This window comes from Leucoraja erinacea, unplaced genomic scaffold, assembly GCF_028641065.1.
Source record: "Leucoraja erinacea ecotype New England unplaced genomic scaffold, Leri_hhj_1 Leri_247S, whole genome shotgun sequence".
NCBI classification, from domain to species: Eukaryota; Metazoa; Chordata; class Chondrichthyes; order Rajiformes; family Rajidae; genus Leucoraja; species Leucoraja erinaceus.
Window position 1 is genome coordinate 8,621 of NW_026576148.1, and position 23,969 is coordinate 32,589.

At 46.8% G+C, this 23,969-nt stretch overlaps 1 pseudogene; it reads right to left on the reverse strand.

Moving 5' to 3' along the window:
• Positions 1-281: 281 nt before the first annotated feature.
• LOC129716490 (U1 spliceosomal RNA) lies at positions 282-419 on the reverse strand (annotated as a pseudogene).
• Between the last annotated feature and the right edge of the window lie 23,550 nt (positions 420-23,969).

Consider the following 23,969-nt stretch of genomic DNA (forward strand, 5'->3'; position numbering starts at 1 on the left):
GATCTTAGCCAAAATCCCTTCGATGGCGGGGAGGTCAGAACCTGCGATGGACTGGGCAGTGTTCACAACATTGAGCAGTCTTCTTCGTTCGTGGGCATTTCAAGTTGCTGAACCAGGCCATGATGCAACCAGTCAACATGCTCTCTAATGCACACAAGTAGGAGTTCAAGAGAACAATACACAGAATTCTCAACGTAGTCGGAATGGAATACGAGTCTGTAAGGGACTCAAAAATCAGTGATCCTCCAGCATATGTAGTGTTTTGTTTTTTATTTTGTAATCAGGGGAGAGCGCGAACGCTGTCCCCCACTACCACAAATTTTGCAGTCGAGTATCCCGCATTTGGAGACATCGCAGGCGTCAGCATATCCGAAGTGCAATGGGATAGCCTCGTCCTGGAAGAACCTCCTTTTTTTTATTTTATTTTTTTATTTCAAAATAGACTTTATTCAGTTGATAAATATATACAATTCATGAACCATGCGAACAAAAAAATTCATCCGACATTTTCGGAGACTATACAAATTGTTCAGTACAATTTTTTTTTTTACATTTGTCAAATTCCACCAAACTGTCCCCCACCCGTGCCACTCTGTGGCCCCTGTCCAAGTAATAAATATATATTCAATGTGTGCACAGTGCGAAAATTCCATCCGACATTTTCGTAAGCTATACAAATTGTTCAATACAGTTTATATGTCTTTTAAATTCCACGAAAATGTCCCCCGCCCGTGCCACTCATGTTGCCCCCTGGCGTTGGGATACCTTCCCTTAATTTGAGGGGCATCTCCACCATACCATGCCCCCCATGTCCAGCAGCGGAAGGACCCTAGACTGTGGCCCTCCCCCACCGAGCCTTGGCATTGGCTGCACCAAGCTTCAGCGAGTCCCTTAGCACGTACTCCTGCAGTCTGCAGTGGGCCAGTCGGCAACATTCCCTGACGGACATCTCACTCTGCTGGGTGGTGAACAACGCTCGGGCAGACCAAAGAGCGTCTTTCACCGAGTTGATGACCTTCCAGCAGCACTCAATGTCAGCCTCTGAATGTGTCCCTGGGAACAGTCCGTAAATCACAGAGTCCTCTGTGACGGAGCTGTTCGGGATAAATTGTTCCAGGGACCCTTGCATACTTCTCCAGACTCTTTTTGCAAATCCACACTCTGCAAAGAGATGGGAACCGTCTCCTCTGCATAGCAGCCTTCTCGATGGCAGCATCCCCCCACCCGACATCAATCTGAGAATAAAACATTCTTGACTTACTCCGCTAATGTGTGGGAAAGAACTAGTGTACGGGTGATCAGTGGTCGGCGTGGACTTGGTGGGCTGAAGGGTTTGTTTCCATGCTGTATCTTTAAATTAAACTAAAAACACTAAAACCAGAGGGAGTCTAAAGAAGGGAATCTACCCGAAACGTCACCCAATTTATTCTATCCTGAGTTGCTGGCTGCTCCATGGAGTTCCCCCGCACAATTAAAGCATGGAATAGTCTTCACCCTACCATAGTTACCCAACCAGGCGCAACTAAATTTAAGGTACCTCTTTTTCCCCCAAGAACCCTTTTTTGCTTAAGTCCAAGTCAAGAGTCAAGAGAGTTTTATTGTCGTGTGTCCCAGATAGGACAATGAAATTCTTGCTTGCTGCAGCACAACAGAATATGTGAACATAATACAGAACAGGAGATAAAAGTTCAGTGTGTTTATATACCATAGACCAGATATATACACAATAAATAAACAGATAAAATGCAATAGACTGTTATTGTTCAGCCCTCCACCACCTCCAGTTTAAATTCAATTTAGAATATTTATGGAGGACCAGGAAACCAGAAGCAAGAGTTACTCCAAGGAGTTACTCCTGATCCAGGGTCAGGGAGTGATTCTGCGTTGGGTTTCAGCGGTTGCGGCGAGGCAGCGACCGCACAGTAATGGCGGCCAAATCTCCCACAATTCAAAGCGAGGGAGAAAGTGCCCAGCGCCGACCATTTGCCGTGGGAATGCGCATGCGCAGGGCGGCCGATGATGTGCGCATGTGCAGGGGGAGGACGTGCAGGCCGCAGCAGTGCGCATGTGCAAGGTTACCTGCCGGAGAGAGAGAGAGAGAGAGAGAGAGAGAGAGAGGGGCCTGCCACATGCTGTATCCAGAGACTTGCTGTGTGTCTGGTTACTCTCCCATCCTTACTGATGATGCCCATTTTTGATGATTGCCGCCCACAAAATGCTCTGCCCTGTCATCAGATCCCAGGAAGCCTGAATGGTGAGCTGGAGGGAACAGTGCTCTGAAATCAAGCTCTGCCGCGTATATTTCTGTGAACGGTGGCACAGCGGTAGAGTTGCTGCCTTACAGTGCCCGAGACCCGGGTTCCATCCCGACTACAGGCGCTGTCTGTATGGCGTTTGTACGTTCTCCCCGTGACCACGTGGGTTTTCCCCGAGATCTTTGGTTTCCTCCCACACTCCAAAGACGTACAGGTTTGTAGGTTAATTGGCTTGGTAGACGTGTAAATTGACCCTAATCTGTGTGGGGTAGTGTTAATGTGGGGGGTCGGTGGTCGGCATGGACTTGGTGAGCAGGAGGGCCTAGTTTCCGCGCTGTATCTCTGAAATAAACTGAGCTAAACTGAGGTGCAGTGATATGGGAAGCTTTGCCAGTTGTCACGTGGCCTGTGCCTTGTGTTGTCAGGTCACCGACCCTCCATTGAAAGAGACATAAAACAGAGAAACAGGCCCTTCAGCCCTACTCCTCGTCCATGTTGACAAAGGAGCCTTCCCATGCGGCTCCCATTTGCCTATGTTTGGCCCATATCCCTCTAAACCTTTCCAATCCGTATCACTCACCAAACATCGTTTAGACATTGTAAATCACTTCCTCTGGCAGTTCATTCCATGTCCCCTCCACTCTCTGTTGGAAAACGTTGCCCCTCAGGTTGCCCGTAAAATCATTCTCCTGTCACCTACGCCTCTGTCCCCTAGTTGTAGATTCCCCGACAAAAGGTGAAGGAGTAGGCCATTTGGCACTTAAATCCAGCACTGCCATTCAATGTGATCATGGTTGATCATCCACAATCAGTACCCAGTTCCTGCCTTCACCCCATATTCCATCACTCCTCCATCTTTAAGAGCCCTATCTAGCTCTCTCTTGAAAGTATCCTGAGAACTGGCTCCACCGTCCTATGAGGCAGAGAATTCCACAGACTCAAAACACTGTGTGAAAAAGTGTTTCCTCATCTCCGTTCAATGGCTTTCCCCTTATTCTTAAACTGTGGCCCCTGCTTCTGGACCTGCCTCTAGTGTAGCCAAACCCTTAATAATAGTAAGATTAAACGAGAACTTACCAGTTTGAAGTTTGATCTGTATTTTATGAGGGATTACGTGAAGAACCCCGCTCAGTGCGCAGGCGCGGCATGCTTCCAAGCAGCGGTGTGGAATCACAGACAGACATAAGTATTTGAAGTAACATAGTAAAGAAAAAGAGACATCAATTTATCAGTTTGATCCATATAATGAGGGTGGGAGCGGAGGGCACGTAATCCCTCATCGTAACTCCTCATAAAATACAGATCAAACTTCAAACTGGTAAGTTCTCATCTTACTATTTTACTTCGGAGTCACGTGAGTGACTACGTGAAGATTTCAAAGCTCTGTGATTTCAAACCGTGTAACAGTTTTACTCACTCACTGCCGAAAGCTCTTGAGGAAGGAAGTGTTATCGTAATTAACCAATGAATCTGTTTTCAAAAACAAAACGGTATTTATTAACAATAACAAAAAACAAAATTGCTCCCCCGGGCTCATATTAAATATTTGCAGCTTCTAAGATTTTCGCTGCAAACAAATCAGGCTTCATCAATGGCTTATTATAGAATGTTCGGAATGTGGATTCCCTCGATCATCCTGCTATGTTCAGGATGAGGTCAATAGGCACATCCATCCTAGCTGCCGTTGATGTGGATGCTGCCCTGGTGGAATGAGATTTGAAAAGGTTAATGTCTATCCCAGCAGCTTCCAAAACCTGTTTTAGCCATCTTGAAATGGTCTGGCTTGTTACCCGGCCATGTGGTTTTTTGTGGCTGACCCATAAGGCTCTTTCACTCCCTCGGATGTTATGGGTTGTGTCGATATATTGTTTGAGGTGGGTAGGCCCGGAATACCACTAGTGCGTTGGATGTTCCTGGCCTGCTTTGTTTTATCAGACCTAGTAGGGTGAATGTTACCTGGTCTGGTGTAGTTTCCATGCTGTCCAGTCTAAATTTGTGTAACGACTGGACCCTCTGTGCAGATACTAGTGCCATCAGCATGAGCGTTTTCAGTGTTAATTGCTCGAGACTGAGGGATCTTGCTGGTGGCCTTTCCCGGAGGTATGTCAGTACGACACTGATGTCCCAAACATGAGTATACCTGGGCTTGGGGGGCTTGATGTTATAAATGCCCCTCATCAGTTTAACCACCAGCGGATGGGATCTGATAGGCTGATGTCCTGCAGGTTTGAGGTAAGTGGAGAGGGCACTACGTGCCGTGTTGATGGCACTGTAGCTCATACCCTCGTGATGATGTAGGTAGGCCAGGAACTCAAGAACATTGGCTACTGTGGCTGTTTCATATGAAGTCCCTGTTTCTTGGCAGTACTTCTCCCATTTCTTGATGTTGGTTAGGTACTGCCTCTTTGTAGATGTTCTCAGGGATGCTGACATGGTGGTGATGGTTTGTTGCGATAATCCCAGGTCCAGATAGGGTCGGTTTAGAATCTGCAACCCAGGAGTTTAATGTCTTGATGGCATGGATGGCTTATGCCTGACACTGGGTGAATCAATAAACCTGGATGACTGGGAAACACCATTGGTGATTCCACCACCATGTCATGGAGTATTGGGAACCATGGCTGTGTAGGCCAGTCGGGTACCACCAAAACTCCAGAGGCTGAGTCCATCTGGATTTTTCGAAGTACCCGACTGATGAGGCAGAAGGGAGGAAAGGCATAGAAAAAGAACTTTCCCCAATCCAGCGTGAAGGCATCTACCGCTGCTGCCTCTGGATCTGGTTCCCAAGCGACATACGTAGTTAATTGGTGATTTAGTCTTGATGCAAATAAATCGATATCTGGCTTTCCATATTGCTTGACAATTTTAGCAAATGCTTTAGGATTTAACATCCATTCGATGTTGTCATTGAATTTGCGTGACCTGGTGTCTGCCACTGTGTTTAGCTTACCTGGTAGATAGGTAGCTGAAAGCCAAATATGTCTTTCGACACACCATTGCCAAATCGTATTGACCAATTTGTCGCATGATAAAGATTTTATGCCGCCCATATGGTTAATGTAAGCCACCACCGTAGTATTATCTATTTGTAATCGAACATGCAAGTGCTGCATATTTGATACATATGCTTTTAAACCATAAAAGGCGCCCAACATTTCCAAATAATTAATGCCCAGTGTAGATAGTAATGATGATTCTAAGTTAGTCCATCTACCACCTGTGCTGGATATGGAGTTAGTTGCTCCCCAGCCTTGAGCACTGGCATCTGTTTGAAGAACTAAAGTAGCATTAGTAATGATAACAGGACTACAACTATGCCAAATATTTTGTGTCCACCACTGTAGCTCTGATATTGCTTCAGTGGGTAACATCATGACCCGATCATAGTGACCTTTATGTTGTTTTAGTGCCTGCACCTTTGCTCTTTGTAAATTTTGATAATGCAAAGGTCCAAATTGGATAGCCGGAAATGCTGCTACCATTTTCCCAATTACTGCTGCTACTTGTCGAATAGTTGGTCTTTTGTTAACTTTTAAGTTATTGCATGATTGTGCTAATGCAATCATCTTATCCCTTGGCAGGGTAATAGTCATTTGGACTGAGTTAATTGTGAAACCCAGGTAGTCCATGATAGAGGATGGATTTAACTTGGATTTATCTGGATGTAGGACGAATCCCAGCGTTTCTAGGAGCTGTTTTGTGGCTGATACTGCTGCTACAGCCAATTCCATAGTTTTCCCCACTATGAGGATGTCGTCCAAATATCCCATGACTATGTGTTTTTGTTTCCTTAATGTTGCCATGGCTGGTTTTAATATTTTTGTGAATAATCTTCTGGCTGACGTGAGCCCATTAGGCAGTGCTTTATACTGCCACAGCTGCCCCATCCAGATAAATTTAAGGTATCTGCTATAATCCTTATGTATGGGTACCAGATAGTAAGCATCTTTGAGGTCAATCCTTGCCATATAGTATCCTTTGGAAATCAGTTGTCTAGCAGTCACAAATGTTTCCATTTTGAAATGTATATACTTAACAAACTTATTTAGGGATGTTAAGTCAATGATGATGCGACATCCACCATCTTTTTTAGTTTTTGTAAATATGTTGGAAACAAATTCCAAGGGTTCATGTTTAGTCTTTTCTATGACCCCTTTATTTATAAGTCTCACCAGTTCAGCTTGTCCCTCCTCTTTTTTGGAGGGAGAAAATACCCTTTCGGGCCAATGTTGAACTGGCGGTGTTTTTGAAATAAATTGAATTTTATATCCTCCAATGCTGTTGAGTATATATTTATCATTAGTGATCATTCCCCATGCTTTTTTAAACAAGTGTAACCTCCCCCCTGTTAGTAAGGCACCCTTATTCTCTATATGCTGGTAGGAACCAGATCCACCTACCTCCATGGTTATTGACGACTTTGTGTTTTCTTTCTTCTTAGAGGTTTGTTCTGTTGACGTGCTGGCGATGTTGGGGGGAGGCGCATTTTCCAGGGGGTCCGCGGCGGGCCCTGACCTAAAAAAGGTCTTTGGGGATAATGCGGCCCCAAGCTTTCACCAGTCCCATATTCCAGACGTCGACTGGTGGATGCCGTGGGGTGCTGCCGCTTGGGTATCAGAGTTGTTGCAAAATGAGGCAAAATGGGAGAATGCATAGAAGAACATTCCTCCCCAGTGCGGCGAGAATGCATCTAACGCCACTGACCTGGGTCTGGTTTCCATGCAACATACTTTGGTAACTGGGGATTGAGTCTGGATGCAACAAGTCGACATCCGGTGTTCCATACCGAGCGACAATGTTGTGAAACAATTTATGATCCAACATCCATTCTGTGTTGTCATTGAATATCCGTGATCTGGTGTCTGCCACCTTTCAACCTACCTGGCAAGTAGTTAGTTGAAATCCAAATGTTTCTTGTAACACACCAGTGCAAAATGAGGTTAGCCAATTATCTCAGGATACTGACTTGATTCCATTCATGTGATTAATGTATCCACTGTGGTGTTGTCAACCTGAGGTTGAACATGTAGATGATGCATATTCCCACAATAAGCCTTCAACCCATAGAGTGCTCCCAGCAACTCTAAGTAGTTAATACCATGTAACTGAAGAATTGATGGCACATGCACATATATAACGGACACCTTAAACTGGTCCACAAACATTACATCTCTGGCAAAACGGGCACAGCAGCGGTTGTACTTCCTCTGCAGGTTGAGAAGTTTACACCTCCACCCTCCCATCCTCGCCACTTTCTACAGAAGCACAATTGAGTCGGTCCTGACCAGCTGCATCTCCACGTGGTGCGGCAGCTGTACAGCTGCGGACTGGAAGTGCCTTCAGAGAGTGGTGAGGACAGCGGAAAAAATCACTGGGACTTCTCTTCCTTCCGTCATGGACATGGGGTACAAGCGCTGTCTGAGTAGAGCTAAGGGCATTATCAGAGCTCCCACACACCCACAATTTGGACTGTTTATACTGCTTAACTCTGGGAGGAGGTACCGCAGCATGAAGAGCGGGACAACCAGGTTCTGCAACAGCTTCATCCCCCAGGCCATAAGATTACTGAACAATCAAAAAACCGAGGCTAGAACTTTTTAAATATCGTCACTTTTAAAAACTTTTAATATATATTTATTTTACAGAACCATGCGCATGACGCATTTTTATGGACGCACCTGGAACTTTTAACTTTTAACTGATTTTGGAGAGTCAAATGCAACGAAATTTCGTTCAAGGTGCACTGTGTCTAGGTGTATATCTGAATGACAATAAAGTTTTCATTCATTCATCATCATCCATCACAGATAGAGATGGTATTTGTAGCTCCCCATCCTAGAGCACTAGCATCAGTTTGTAATATAACTGAAGGTTTGTTGAGCAAAATGTTACTGGAGCTATGCCGAATATTGGTCATCCACCATTGTAATTCAGAAATGGCTTCAGCTGGCAATTGCATAGGCCTGTTAAAGTGACCCGTGTGGTATTTGAGTGCCTTCTCCTTTGCACGTTGTAAATTTTGATAATGCAAAGGCCCAAACTGTGCAGCTGGAAATGCAGCCACAGCTTAGCCAATTATACTGGCTATTTGTTGAATAGAAGGTTGCTCCTTAACAATAAGAATGTAACAGGCTTCTATTGATTCTCATCTCTTGCCCCAAGGCAGAGTCACAGACATGTGAATAGAGTTAATGGTAAATCCCAAATAATCAATAACACTAGATGGTATCAACTTGGATTTAATTGGATTGATGAAAACCCCCAATCTCTAAAACTGGGGCTGAAACAGCTAAATTAGCTAATTTCAGAGTTTTTTCCTATGATTAGCTTTGCTTCCTCATTCAGGTTTTTTACCTGTTTGGCTAGGTCTTCTCCAAGGAGAAGATTCGGTGGCTGGACAATGCTGGCCTCGCAATCCTTCGGCTCCCCAGATAGTGCTGTTCACTGCCAGCATTTTCAGGAATGCACAGTTTATAGGTGTATGTTCCTGTAATGATGTGACGTGAGGTCACTGATGCTTACCAAGCTTGTAACGTGAGGGGAAACTCTGCCCCCCCCCCCCCCCCCCCCCCGGGTTTTGTGCCAAAAGCTGGAAGCCAGCTCTTCCTGCAGCGGTTCCTCCGTTAGTGATTATATCGCAACCCTTGATGCCATGACAGATAATTCTTGAACCTCACGCATGTACTCCAGTATGTTTCACGGACATACTTCCGAGTTTGGAGTCAGTCACACACTGACCCCTCGCACTCCCCTCCACAGAGGGGGAGATTTGTAAGCAGCCCTGAAACAGGTGCTGCTGCAGGTCCCCGCCGAGACCTGCACTGATATGACCCAGTTCCAAGGACAATATCAGGTTGGAGTATCACCTCAGTGGGATGAACGCCCTGTGGACGCATCCATTCTCCACCTGGTTAAAACATCCAAGGACGTACCCATAGAGGCGAACCCTTCTGGCCTGACTTGTCCCAGTCCAGGCCTCTCAGACTCCGTTTGGCTGCACACCATCTCGGGGCTGCCGGAGTCTAAAGTCGCTGACCACATTGTCAGCGACTCGGGTAGCGAACCCGACCGCCGCCGGCCACCCGCATTCCCATGGTCCATAGCCGGGTTTCCCTTCTCCGTAGCCGGGTTTCCCCCGATCTCCGTAGCAGGATTTCTGTAAAAGATTTCTGTAAAAAAGCTTCCTGGAAGCAAAATCACAACCTGAAAATAAGTTCGAAAACTTATCTGCATGGTGTGAAACTTACCGCTGGAGGAGCGAAACGACTGCCAGCCAGTCGTTGCGCCATGCGTTAGATGTATTGAGGTGCTTGCGGGCTGGCGGGCTTCCTGACAGAATCACTCACGTGACTCCGAAGTAAAATCTCCATTGGTAACTAAGCGAACTGTCTGCACAATACCAACCACACCAGAAATGGAGAAACTGTTCATCAAGACGTGTGTGAAGTGAAAACAACTAACTAAATGCCAGATGCAAAAACTAATGGCATATCCAGATTGAGGATATTTCCTTCTCAATATAGGGAATTACAAGGATTGGAACAATGATAGGATGACTAAATCAGATCCAGCAATTCTTCTGCATGATTTAAAAAAATGAAATGCTGGAATATTTCAGCAGGTCAGGCAGCATCTGTGGAAAGGAAAACACTCGTCGTTTCAGATCCGGGAGCTTTAACAGAAGTGAATTAAAGAGATGCAAGGAGTCGAGTTATTTGTCAGGAACAGACCACACATTGGCGCCAAAACGTGGAAATCATGCGGATCTTTTATAGCCTAATATCAACGTGACTTCACATCGAATCCATTAAACGTGAGGCAAACCGTCAGTCTAAATGAGGAGAAGGGAGACAAACAATGAGGAAGAACTGCCACCACAATTGAATGGCAGAGGCATCATCAAAGGCCAGGGGTGGTCTCAATCCTCACCCCCCGAAAACCTACATTCATATGATTCAGGAAGTAGATTGAAATTACAGCTGCAGTTAAGAGTCCAATATGAAAAGATGAGGAAAGCAGTTGTGTACACATTTGAGCCGTAGTAATGAGTCATCCGTGTTCCAAAACTTAACCACCAGCACAACATTCTGTCTCCATCTCCTGCCCATGGGTGTTGGGGTGGACGGAGATCAGATGCAGGGCCAACAGACCCACAGCCGCCACACTGACCGAGGGCAGCACTCTGCTGAAGCCCAACACACACACACACACACACACACACACACACACACACGTGTGTGTCTCTGATGGTCTGTGTGTGTGAGTCTCTGTGTGTGTAACTGAGAGTCTGTCTGTGTGTGACTGAGAGTCTGTGTGTGTGAGTCTGTGTGTGTGCGAGTCTGTGTGTGTATGAGAGTCTGTGTGTGTGTGAGAGTGTCTGTGTTTGTGTGTGTGTGTCTCTGAGGGTCTGTGTGTGTCTGAGGGTCTGTGTGTGTGTGTGTGTGTCTGAGGGTCTGTGTGTGTGTGAGTCTGTGTGTGTGAGTCTGTGTGTGTGTGTGAGTCTGTGTGAGTGTGTGTGTGTGTGTGTGTGTGTGGGTCGGTGTGTGTGAGAATCTGTGTGTGTGAGTGGCTGTGTGTGGTGGAGGGTGTGTGTGTGTGATTAACAAATAGCACAAATAATATAGTCTTTCGTAGTTCAGAGCTTATTTGTTGTTTAATAGCCTGATGGCTATCAGGAAGAAGCTGTTCCTCAATGTGGATGTTACAGTTTTCAGTTTCAGTCGTCAGTCCAGCCGTGATTCAGTCTGTCAGTCCAGAGGTCATTAGTTAGTCCCAAGGCAGTGAGTGAGTCCAGAGGCCATGAGTACGTCACTCACCACCCCCTCCCCCACCTCAAGACGCTGCCCTCCGCCTGGCTATAGGATGCTCCTCATCCTGAAGCCGCCCCCATCCCCCGCTGCAGGACACTCCCCTTCCTCATCAGCCCATGAGAGCCCCCGTCTGAAGTTGCCCTCCTCCCTCGGCTGCAGGACATTTGCCAGTCCCCACCCCACCCCACCCCAACAGCCCCGCCTCAAAACAATGTTTTGCACAAATTCTTCAGTGAGTCCAGAATGAGAATTGCAACAAAACTATGGAATTCTCTAATTTTGCCACAACCAAGAAATGGAAGGATGCACCTTGATGATGACAATCCAGTATTGCTGCAGGAATTGCTAAACGATGGAACTGAACAACAGCAATTTGTTGAGGAGAATGGGACGCTGCTGAATTCCTTTCAGCAGACCTAATTCCCCATTCAATCAAGTTTTGCTATGACAATCCATAAAGCACAAGGACAAAGAATGCAGTAGATGTTGATCTGCCACACCAAACCGGTATTTCAGCATGGAAAACTATGTGTCTCTTAGCTGAGGAAAGATGAAGGGAAATGTTTTCCTGAAGGATGGAACATCGACCAAGAATGTTGTCATTAAAAGCGTGCTTCATTGAATGATGACTTCTGAGATACATTCTCAGATTTTCTTTATTAAAATTTGACCGCTGAATCTCTCTATATTTAAATTGGTTCTTTTTTTATCAACAGCAAAGAGACATAAAGATGCAGTGAGCAACAACAAGGGATACAACAAGAACAAACTTAATAATTCTCATCTTTAACATTTAAATTGTTCTTATATAACCATATAACAATTACAGCACGGAAACAGGCCATCTTGGCCCGAACAATTATTTTCCCTTAGTCCCACCTACCTGCACACATACCATAACCCTGCATTCCTGCAACCCAAGAGATAATATATATAAGCATCTGGATAAATCTGATAAATCTGGCTGACCCGCGCCACCGGACTCTCACCATCGGGTCCGCTGACCCGCGCCACTGGACTCTCACCATCGGGCCCGCTGACCCTCGCCACTGCACCTCCCTCCAACAACCCACAGCCGTCGCCTTACCTGGAGCCTGGACTCTCCACTGGGCCTGAAGCCCTCACGCTGCTTACTCCCACTCTCCTGGGTTTGACTCCACTGGGTCCTAGTGCCAGTCGACCCAGCCTGGTCTACCTCAGTGGCAGTTCGACTGAGTCTCCTCCCCCCACCCCCTCTAACTGCAAGTCTCCTCCCCCCCACCCCCTCTAACTGTGTGGCCCCTGCCCTTCCCCACCCACACCACAGCCCTCTCACCCCCCCCACCCCCTGACCACCCACCACCCCCCCACCACACATCGCCTCGTCCCCACCTGCCTTCCTCCGGCCCCAACCCCCATCCCTGTCGAGTGTTCACCATCCCCCCCGACCTCCCCCTCTCCAACACCGAACGGTCCGTCCTCAACAGAGGTCTTACCTTTGTCCCCCTCCGTCCCCACCTCAATGAATTCCGCGCCCACCACGACTTGGAGCGCTTCTACCGTCGCCTCCGCCTCACAGCGTACTTCCATGGGAAGGAGTCCTCGCCCCCCACTGATGACCCCTTTTCCCGTCTCCAACCCACCCCCTCCTCGTGGAACCCCCCTCGTGGCCAATTTCCGGCTTTAGAACTTTTTATCAATAACTGCCGTCGCGACATCAACCGCCTCAACTTCTCCACTCCCCTGTCTCACTCCAATCTCTCACCACAGGAACGTTCTGCCATCGACTCACTCCGCAACAACCCAGATTTGGTTATCAAACCCGCTGACAAGGGAGGTGCCGTGGTAGTCTGGCGCCCCGATCTCTACAAAGCTGAGGCCACGCGCCAACTATCGGACACCTCCTCCTACTTACCCCTGGACCATGACCCCACTGACGAGCACCAGGCCACCATCTCCAGCACCATCACCAACTTCATCCACTCCAATGCCCTACCAGACCGAGCCTCCAACCTCATCGTTCCCCAGCCCCGCACAGCCCGATTTTACCTTCTCCCTAAAATCCACAAACCTGATTGTCCCGGAAGACCCATTGTCTCCGCCTGTTCGTGCCCCACCGAACTCATTTCCAAATACCTTGACTCCATCCTATCACCCTTGGTTAAATCCCTCCCTACCTATGTCCAAGACACCTCAGACACTCTCCGTCGTCTCCGCGCATTCAATTCTCTAGGCCCTCACCCCCTCATCTTCACCATGGACGTCCAATCACTATACACCTCCATCCCCCACCACGATGGTCTCACAGCCCTCCGGTTCTTCCTCGACCAGAGAAGCAACCCATACCCAGCCACTGACACTCTCCTCCGCTGGTCCTTACCCTCAATAACTTCGCGTTCGACTCCTCCCACTTCCTCCAAATACAAGGCGTAGCTATGGGCACACGCATGGGCCCCAGCTATGCCTGCCTATTTGTAGGTTACGTCGAGCAATCCTTGTTCAATACATACCAGGGCCCCATCCCCAACCTCTACCTCCGCTACATCGACGACTGCTTTGGTGCCACCTCCTGCACCCGCACACAACTGACTGACTTCATCCACTTCACCACTAATTTCCATCCGGCACTGAAATACACCTGGACCATTTCCGACACTTCCCTACCATTCCTTGACCTCACTATCTCCATTGCAGGTGATAGACTTCTAACCAACATACACTATAAACCCACTGACTCCCATGGCTATCTGGACTACACTTCTTCCCACCCTGCTTCCAGTAAGGACTCCATCCCCTACTCCTAATTCCTCCGTCTACGCCGCATCTGCTCCACGGATGAGGCGTTCCACACCAGGACATCTGAAATGTCCTCACTATTCAGGGAACGGGGGTTCCCCTCCTCCACCATAAATGAGGCTCGCACCAGGGTCTCTTCCATACCCCGCAACACTGCTCTCTCTCCCCATCCCCGCACTCGCAACAAGGGCCGAGTCCCCCTGGTCCTCACCTTTCACCCCACCAGCCGTCACATACAAAAAATAGTCCTCCGTCAGTTTCGCCACCTCCAACGTGACCCCACTACTCGCCACATCTTCCCATCTCCCCCCATATCTGCCTTCCGCAAAGACCGCTCCCTCCACAACTCCCTTGCCAATTCTTCCCTTCCCTCTCGGTCCACCCCCTCCCCGGGCACTTTCCCTTGCAACCGCAGGAGATGCAGCACTTGTCCCTTTACCTCCCCCCTCGACTCCATTCAAGGACCCAAGCAATCGTTCCAGGTGCGACAGAGGTTTACCTGCATCTCTTCCAACCTCATCTATTGCGTCCGCTGCTCTAGATGTCAGCAGATCTATATCGGTGAGACCAAGCGGAGGTTGGGCGATCGTTTCGCCGAACACCTCCGCTCGGTCCGCAATAACCAAGCTGACCTCCCGGTGGCTCAGCACTTCAACTCCCCCTCCCACTCCGCCTCCGACCTCTCTGTCCTGGGTCTCCTCCATGGCCACAGCGAGCAGCACCGGAAATTGGAGGAACAGCACCTCATATTCCGTTTGGGGAGTCTGCACCCCGGGGGCATGAACATCGATTTCTCCCAATTCTGTTAGTCCTTGCTGTCTCCTCCCCTTCCTCAGCTCCCCTGCTGTCTCCTCCCACCCTCCAGCCTTCTGGCTACTCCTCCTTTTCCCTTTCTTGTCCCCACCCACCCCCACCCCCGATCAGTCTGAAGAAGGGTTTCGGCCCGAAACGTTGCCTATTTCCTTCGCTCCATAGATGCTGCTGCACCCGCTGAGTTTCTCCAGCTTCTCTGTGTAACCTTCGATTCTCCAGCATCTGCAGTTCCCTCTTAAACTCTGGATAAACAGGGTCTGATTAGGAACAGTCAGCATGGATTTGTGCCTGGAAGGTCATGTTTGACTAATCTTCTTGAATTTTTTGAAGAGGTTACTAGGTAAATTGACGAGGGTAAAGCAGTGGATGTTGTCTATATGGACTTTAGTAAGGCCTTTGGCAAGGTTCTTCATGGAAGGTTGGTTAAGAAGGTTCAACTGTTGGGTATAAATGCAGGAATAGCAAGATGGATTCAACAGTGGCTGAATGGGAGCAGCCAGAGGATAATGGTGGATGGTTGTTTGTCGGGTTGGAGGCAGGTGACTAGTGGGGTGCCTCAGGGATCTGTGTTGGTTCCTTTGTTGTTTGTCATGTACATCAATGATCTGGATGAAGGTGTGGTAAATTGGATTAGTAAGTATGCAGATGATACCAAGATAGGGGGGGTTGTGAATAATGAAGAGGATTTCCAAAGTCTACAGAGTGATTTAGGTATTTGGAAGAATGGGCTGAAAGATGGCAGATGGAGTTAAATGCTGATAAATGTGAGGTGCTACACCTTGGCAGGACAAATCAAAATAGGACGTACATTGTAAATGATAGGGAACTGAAGAATACAGTTGAACAGAGGGATCTGGGAATAACCGTGCATAGTCCTTGATGGTAGAATCTCATATAGATAGGGTGGTAGAGAAAGCTTTTGGTATGCTAGCCTTTATAAATCAGAGCATTGAGTATAGAAGCTGGGATGTAATGTTAAAATTGTACAAGGCATTGGTGAGACCAAATCTGGAGTATGGTGTACAATTTTGGTCGCCCAATTATAGGAAGGATGTCAACAAAATAGAGAGTACAGAGGATATTTACTAGAATGTTGCCTGGGTTTCAACAACTAAGTTACAGAGAAAGGTTGAATAAGTTAGGTCTTTATTCTCTGGAGCGCAGAAGGTTAAGGGGGGACTTGATAGAGTTCTTTAAAATGATGAGAGGGATAGACAGTTGATGTGGATCAGCTTTTCCCTTTGAGAATAGGGAAGATTCAAACAAGAGGACATGACTTCAGAATTAAGGGACAGAAGTTTAGGGGTAACATGAGGGGTAACTTCTTTATTCAGAGAGTGGTAGCGGTGTGGAATGAGCTTCCAGTGAAAGTGGTGGAGGCTGGTTCCTTGGTATCATTTAAAAATAAATTGGATAGGCATATGGATGAGAAGGGAATGGAGGGTTATGGTATGAGTGCAGGCAGGTGGGACTAAGGGGAAAAAAAGATGTTCGGCACGGACTTTCAATTGCTGGAAGGATTTTGAGGTGTTATTGAGTGTGGCAAAAGAAGTTTACAAGATTGCCACTTCGATTGCAGGATATGACTTTGAGAAATGTTTTGACATATTTGAACGTTTTATTTGGAAGGGAGTCAAATGTGCAACTATCTTCCGCCGTGGCTCTCTGACGCATGCTTGCTAACAATCTGCCTCAGGTAACTGTTTTCATGACGTTGGTGAAGCTATGGAATTATTTGCCACAGAAGGCCGTGAAGGCTAAGTCAGTGGATATTTTGAAGGCAGTGATATATAGATTCGTGATTAGTACAGGTGTCAGCAATTATGGGGATCAGGCAGGAGAATGGGGTTGGGAGGGAGAGATAGACGACCAGTTTTAAATGGCGGAGAATATTTGATGGACCAAATGGGCTAATTCTACTCCTATTCCTTATCACCTAATGACGTTATGACACTGTGATCGGCCGCCTAAGTCTCTGGTCATCAATACACACTTTGCGACCAGGTTTGCTGCACGTAACCAGCTCCTCACTTTCCACTCACTTCCAAATCCGTGTCATGGAAAATTCTGATGATGTCTATAGCGGCAGTCATGGTTAACAGATATACCGTTTACTGTATAATGAGACACAGGCAGTTGGCTGTCACCAGGGATGAGAGCGAGAGTGATATTTATGTTAATGGGATCCGTAGAACATTAGTTATAGTCTATGGAACGTTGTGTTCTTCTCAAGCCTCACGTGTCCATAACGCCAATCATAGTTAACAGATAACGCGTTCTCTGTATAATGAGACACATGAGATATATTGGCTATCACAAATAATAAGTGAGACTGAGCAAGAGTTATACATATGTGATTGAATTCCTTTATATTCTACGGAACTGTGCAAAACTCAGTATAACCTCCAAATCCTTCCAACAATTGATGGAGCCGTATTGCACGCAAACATCCAAGTGCAGCCTGATATAAATGGAATATAACTGCAACATCTTTTTCTGTTAAGTATATTAAAAACCAATAAAAATTTACATTAAACATTAGCCCCATAGGTGCTACCTCACCCCCTGAGTTTCTCCAGCATTTTTGTCTACCTTCAACTTTCCAGCATCTGTAGATGCTCACTAACAGAGAAACATAGAAACGTAGAAAATATGTGCAGCAGTAGGCCATTCGGCCCTTCCAGCCTGCCCCGCTATTCAATAAGATCATGGCTGATCATCCAACAGTATCCTGTACCTGCCTTCTTTCCATACCCCCGATCACTTTAACAATAAGGGCCACATCTAACGCCCTCTTAAATATAGCCAATGAACTGGCCTCAACTATCTTCTGTGGCAGAGAATTCCGCAGATTCACCTCTTGCTGCGTGGCAAATAGTTGTCTCATCTCGTTCCTGAGTCTGTGTGTGATACAGAGGAACTTAGCTCGTGGTTTCACTCCACCTGCCAGACTGTTTTGGACACTGTGGCTCCATTGAAGTTCAGGCAGCCTAAAACTAAATTTGAGCCCTGGATGAATGGCACGACTCGTGCTGTCAGGCGCGAGTGTCGTAGAGCTGAGCGAAAGTGGAAGAAAGACAAACTGCAGGTGTCATTTCAAATGTTGAGGGAGAGTTGGTGTCATTATCAGAAAGTTGTGAAAGCTGCTAAGAGGAAACATTTCTCAGGTATTATCCTCTCTGACTGCCGCAGCCCTCGTGTTTTGTTTAACACCATTAACACAGTTCTTAATGCCCCGCAGGCAGTCTGTATGGAGGCGTCCCCTGCTGTATGTGAGAACTTCCTCCGCCATTTTATTGATAAGGTCACTATGATTAGAGCTCTAATCCCACCATCTGCTTATGACCCCTCGGTATCTGTTCCATGCACGGCTGTATTTGATCAGTTTAAGCCTGTGTCTCTTTCCTTTTTGCATGAGATTGTTGGTCGTTCAAAGCCCTCAGGTTGTTCCTCCTCGGCTGTTTAAGGAGGTGTTGCCCACTGTAGGACCATCTGCTATCGCTGTCGTTAATAGCAGTTTGTCCTCAGGTGTTGTTCCTGCGCTTTTTAAACATGCAGTAGTACAACCCCTGATTAAGAAACCTGCTCTTGACCCTGCAGTTCTTGGGAATTTCAGGCCTATCTCCAAACTGCCTTTTTTATCAAAAGTCCTAGAGAGGATCGTGCACAGGCAATTGATGGCCTTTTTGGAGGAACATGACGTTTTGGAGGTTTTCCAGTCCGGTTTTAAGTCCCGGCACAGCACAGAATCGGCCCTTTTGAGGGTTTTTAAATGATATTTTTTTTGGCTACTGATCAAGGTGACTGTGTTGTCCTCGTGCTTTTAGATTTGTCAGCTGCCTTTGACACAGTGGATCAGGAAATTTTGATCTCCCATTTGGAGCAGTGGGTGGGTATCAGGGGCATAGCACTGGAGTGGTTCAGGTCGTACTTGGCTGATCAAACATTTTGTGTCAGCCTTGGGGACTCTGTATCCTCCTCTGCTCCTCTCTCGTGTGGGGTCCCACAGGGCTCAGTTCTTGGCCCTCTCTTCTTTTCACTCTATTTGCTCCCACTCGGTTCCATCCTTAGGAAGCACGGGATTTCATTCCACTTTTATGCTGATGACAGTCAGCTTTACGTGCCTCTTGGAAAGGGGGGTGTACACTCTGTCGGGCTCTTGCTTGAGTGTCTTAGTGACATAAAGGCCTGGATGTCACTGAACTTTTTAAAATTTAATGATGACAAGACGGAGGTAATGATCTTTGGAGGCACCTCTGGGCCCCCCCCTGTTGAACTAGGCTCTTTGTCTGCATATCTCAAACCTAACATCATGAACCTGGGGATTAAAGTGGACCCTGAGCTTAGATTTGACTGTCAGGTAAGGGCTGTTGTTAAATCTGTTTTTCTCCATCTGAGGCAGCTGGCAAAAATAAAGCCGATTTTGTCGAGGCAGCACTTTGAGACGGTAATCCACGCCTTTGTTACCACCCGGCTGGATTACTGCAATGCACTGTATCTGGGGGTTAGTCGGTCCTCTATCGCCCGTTTCCAGATGGTACAGAATGCAGCTGTTCGTCTCTTGACTGGCACACGAAAGCATGATCATGTTTCACACCTTTTGGCCTCTCTCCACTGGCTGCCTGTTCAGTATAGGATTCGTTTTAAAATTATTTTATTTACTTTTAAATCCCTAAGTGGTCTTGCCCCGTCCTACCTATCTGAGCTTCTTCACCCTTATTCGCCCTCCCGCTCTCTCAGGTCAGATGATCAGCTGCTCCTGATTGAGCCAAAGACTAAGCGGAAGCTCAGAGGGGACCGTGCCTTTGCTGTGTCGGCTCCGAGATGGTGGAATGAATTGCCTCTGCATGTTAAACAGGCCCCTTCTCTAGCTGTTTTTAGTCGCTCCTGAAGACATATCTATTCTCCGTGGCCTTTGTAGACCAGTGACGTGTTGAATTGTTTATTAACTTTATTTGCTTGGTTTTGCTGCGTGGTTCGTACTCGTGTTTTATGTATTTTAATTTATTGTTTGGATTTTCGTATGTAATTTATGCGCCTCGTGTTAGCTGTATGTTCTGTTGTTCTGCCTGTTTTATGATGTCTTGCTTGTTTTCTTTTTTCTGTACAGCACTTTGGTCAACTTTGGTTGTTTTTTAAGGTGCTTAACAAATAAAGTTATTATTATTATTATTATTATTAAATGACTTCCCCTTTATCGTTAAACTGTGATCCCTTCTTCTGCACTTCCCGAACATCGGGAACAATCTTCCTGCATCTAACCTGTCCAACCCCTTACGATTTTTATAAGTTTCTATAAGATCCCCCCTCAATCTTCTAAATTCTAGCGAGTACAAACCGAGTCTATCCAGTCTTTCTTCATATGAAAGTCCTGCCATCCCAGGAATAATAATAATAATAATAATAATAATAATAATAATAATAATAATATTATATTTTATTGTCACTCCACATAAGCGCAACGAGATTTACTAGGCAGCTTCCAACCGATGTCATAACATAAATAACTAATACAATTTGGATTTAGATACCCCGAGAACATGGATTGTAAAAAGAACAGTAAAACAGTCAATACAGTTCAAATAGACTAAAGTGCAGATGTGTCTGTGCGACGTGACCACCCGAGGGAGACAGTCCATGGGGGGTGGGGGGGACCCAGTAGGGCCGGTTCAGCCGCTATAGCTCTGGGAATGAAGCTGTTCCTGAGTCTGGAGGTGCGGGCGTAGAAGGCCGTGTAACGTCTGCCAGAGGGAAGTAGTTGGAACAGTCCATTACAAGGGTGTGAGGAGTCTTTATGGATGCTGACGGCCTTCCTGAGGCACCGTGTGTGGTAGATGCCGTCCAAGGCTGGTAGCGGTGTCCCAATATCCTCTGCACTCTGTGGACGACGCGCTGAAGAGCTCTCCTCTCCGCCTCCGTGCAGCTGAGATACCACACAGAGATGTCATACGTTAATATGCTCTCTATGGTGCAGCGGTAGAAGGATGTCAGCAGCTGTTGGGGCAGACCAGTCTTTTTTAATTCCCTCAGGAAGAACAGTCATTGCTGTGCCTTCTTGACCAGTGCAGCAGTGTTGGTGGACCATGTGAGGTCCTCTGAAATGTGAGTGCCCAGAAACTTAAAGCTGGACACTCTCTCCACACTGTCCCCGTAGATGGCGATTAGGGCGTATGTTCCATTATGGGACCTCCTGAAGTCAATAATCACCTCCTTGGTCTTGGAGCTGTTTAGTGACAAGTTGTTACGTGGGCACCAGTTAGCCAGGTTGTGCAACTCCGCTCCGTAGTTTGTTTCATCATTGAATCAGTCTGGTGAACCTTCTCTGTACTCCCTCGATGGCAATAATGTATTTTTCAGATGAGGAGACCAAAACAATACACAATACTGCAGGTGTGGTCTCACCAAGACCCTGTACAACTGTAGTAGAACCTCCCTGCTCCAATACTCAAATCCTTTTGCTATGAATGCTAACATACCATTCGCTTTCTTCACTGCCTGCTGCACCTGCATACCTACTTTCAATGACTGGTGTACCATGACACCCAGGTCTCGTTGCATCTCCTCTTGTCCTATTCGTTCACCATCCAGATTAAAGTCTGCTTTCCTGTTCTTGCCACCAAAGTGGATAACCTCACATTTATCCACATTATACTGCATCTGCGATGCATTTGCCCACTGATGACATGCACGGCACGAGATACCTCTGCCCATAAACACACACGCACAGGACGCACAAACACACACTCACACAGTTGACAAAGAATGCCTCTGTATGGCTCTATCTGTAACAACTGCCATCCATTCCCCTTGGGATTGGACGCATGTGTCTTTGCTGAGTTCCATGAGTTCAGCATCGTGCACTCTCCATGAGGTTCCACCATCTTCCCTGAAATAATTAGAGCTATGGAATCATAATCATTGAGTATTTCCTCATGGATATAGAGTATATGGCCCAACTGCCCAGTTCGGTCAATATAACCATTTAACCATATAACCATATAACAATTACAGCACGGAAACAGGCCATCTCGGCCCTACAAGTCCATGCCGAACAAATTTTGTTCCCCTTAGTCCCACCTGCCTGCACTCGTACCATAACCCTCCATTCCCTTCTCATCCATATACCTATCCAATTTATTTTTAAATGATACCAATGAACCTGCCTCCACCACTTCCACTGGGAGCTCATTCCACACCGCCACCACTCTCTGCGTAAAGAAGTTCCCCCTCATATTACTCCAAAACTTCTGTCCCTTAATTCTGAAGTCATGTCCTCTTGTTTGAATCTTCCCTATTCTCAAAGGGAAAAGCTTGTCCACATCAACTCTGTCTATCCCTCTCATCATTTTAAAGACCTCTATCAGGTCCCCCCTTAACCTTCTGCGCTCCAGAGAATAAAGACCTAACTTATTCAACCTATCTCTGTAACTTAGTTGTTGAAATTTTGTGTAAATATTACTGTGTAAAACTTTGCCATTTTACCTGCTTCAACGATCTCTTCTGGCAACTCTTTCCATAAACCAACCAACATTTGCGTGAAACATGCAGGCAACTTTTCGGGCCGAAACCCTTCTTCAGACTGATGTGTGCATGGTGGTGTAGGTTTGCGGTCATCGCTGGTCGGCGACATTTCAACCCATTCTCACGCTGATGACAGAATTCTCATGCTGTCTTCAGTCCCTGCACAGTTTGTCTGTTTGCGCCATATCACAACGATCTGTGTGGTCTGGGGAAGCGCGCAGTTGGCGGCTGTGAGTGACGTCACATCTCTTCTCTTGTCTTGTCTTCTCTTCTCTTCTCTTCTCTCTTGGTTGGATGTGCAGCTGCCGACAACATGAAGCAGCCGGAGATAAAACTAACCAGGTGAATCGGTTGTAAAACATGGGGAGGACCACAACGAGGCCAAACATCTAGGCCCGTAACCCGAAAATCGAAGTTTTTTTTAATTTGTTTTCGCAGGGTCGGGGCAGGCGAGCCGACCTGAGAACTGCAGCCAGTCCCTGGGACGCGAGCTGCTCTGGGAATGGCAGCCAGACCCTGGGCACGAAGAATGCCAACTTGATCATTATGGACAAATTGGGCCAGCCACGTACATGTTGTATAACTCAGACTATGAGGATCTGAATGGGCTTAGAATGACCATTCAAGCAAAATTGCCCCCACTTTCCCCATTTTGATTCTTGAGGTTAATATCCCTTTGCTTTGTTAACAACGTTAAAGTACTTATGAGGTCGAGTCAGGAAAGGGAACGTTATTTCTTTTTAGTTCGCTTTAATTTGTTAGTTGATTGTTTATTGAGTGCCATCATTTCTGAAATGGTCTTAAAGTAACTTAATTGTAATAAAGCAGTAATAAGTGAATTTTGTCCAAACAATTGGAACTTGCATAAAATGTTTGCATTATTAGCAGGACTGCCAACTCTCACGCATTGAGCGTGAGACTCATACATATCACAACATTCTCCTGCTCTCACGTTGATCACAAAACTCCTCACGCTGAAATATCTGCGGGTGTTGAAAGTTCTAAATAAAGCAAAAATTGTTTTAGAGGTGAATCAAAACCATGAGGGGATTATCAGGTGAATGCATAATCTTTTTCATAGGATATGTGATTCAGGCACTAGAGGGGATTGGTTTAAAGCAGGGCTGTCAAACTACCGGCCTGCGGGATGCTTTTTGGGGGGAAAAAGTAGTTTAGTTTTTCCCATGCAGATGTTGTGATAGGTGAGACACGACGGCGGTGGTCCCAGCACCAAGCCCCCCCCCCCCTTCCCCCCTGAGGCACGGCACACACTTCCCACCCTCGCCTCCGGTGGCTCTATGTCCGTCGACCGCTCTGCCCACAACCCATGGGGTTTTAACCCCGTCCCGGAGCCAGGAGCGGACCGGGTGAGTTGGTGCCGCCTCTGGAGCCTACTATGGGATGGAGAACACCCCCTCCCACACCCTCCCCCCATCGGTCCCTACGCTCCCTTGCAATTTCTCACTCTCAACTCTCACCCAATGTTGGCAGCCCTGGTTCATTTCACAATTGTGCGGCTAGTGTTAAACTGAGTCATTCAAAATCAAATGTAACTACGCAATGTGGTGCACATTGATATTTTAATTAACAATGTCCACATGAACTCTAAAAACATCTTATGTAACCTTTCGCATTGTAGGTAGGCCACGCGTTGAGATAACATGGGATCGGTACAACATTGGCTGGGGGAAATGTAGAGGGTAAGAGTGGAGGTTGTTGTTTTTATATTGGACCTTGCGACTAGCGCTGCAATGTGGGGCACTATGTGGGTCCCACTGTACGTTACCTATAAATC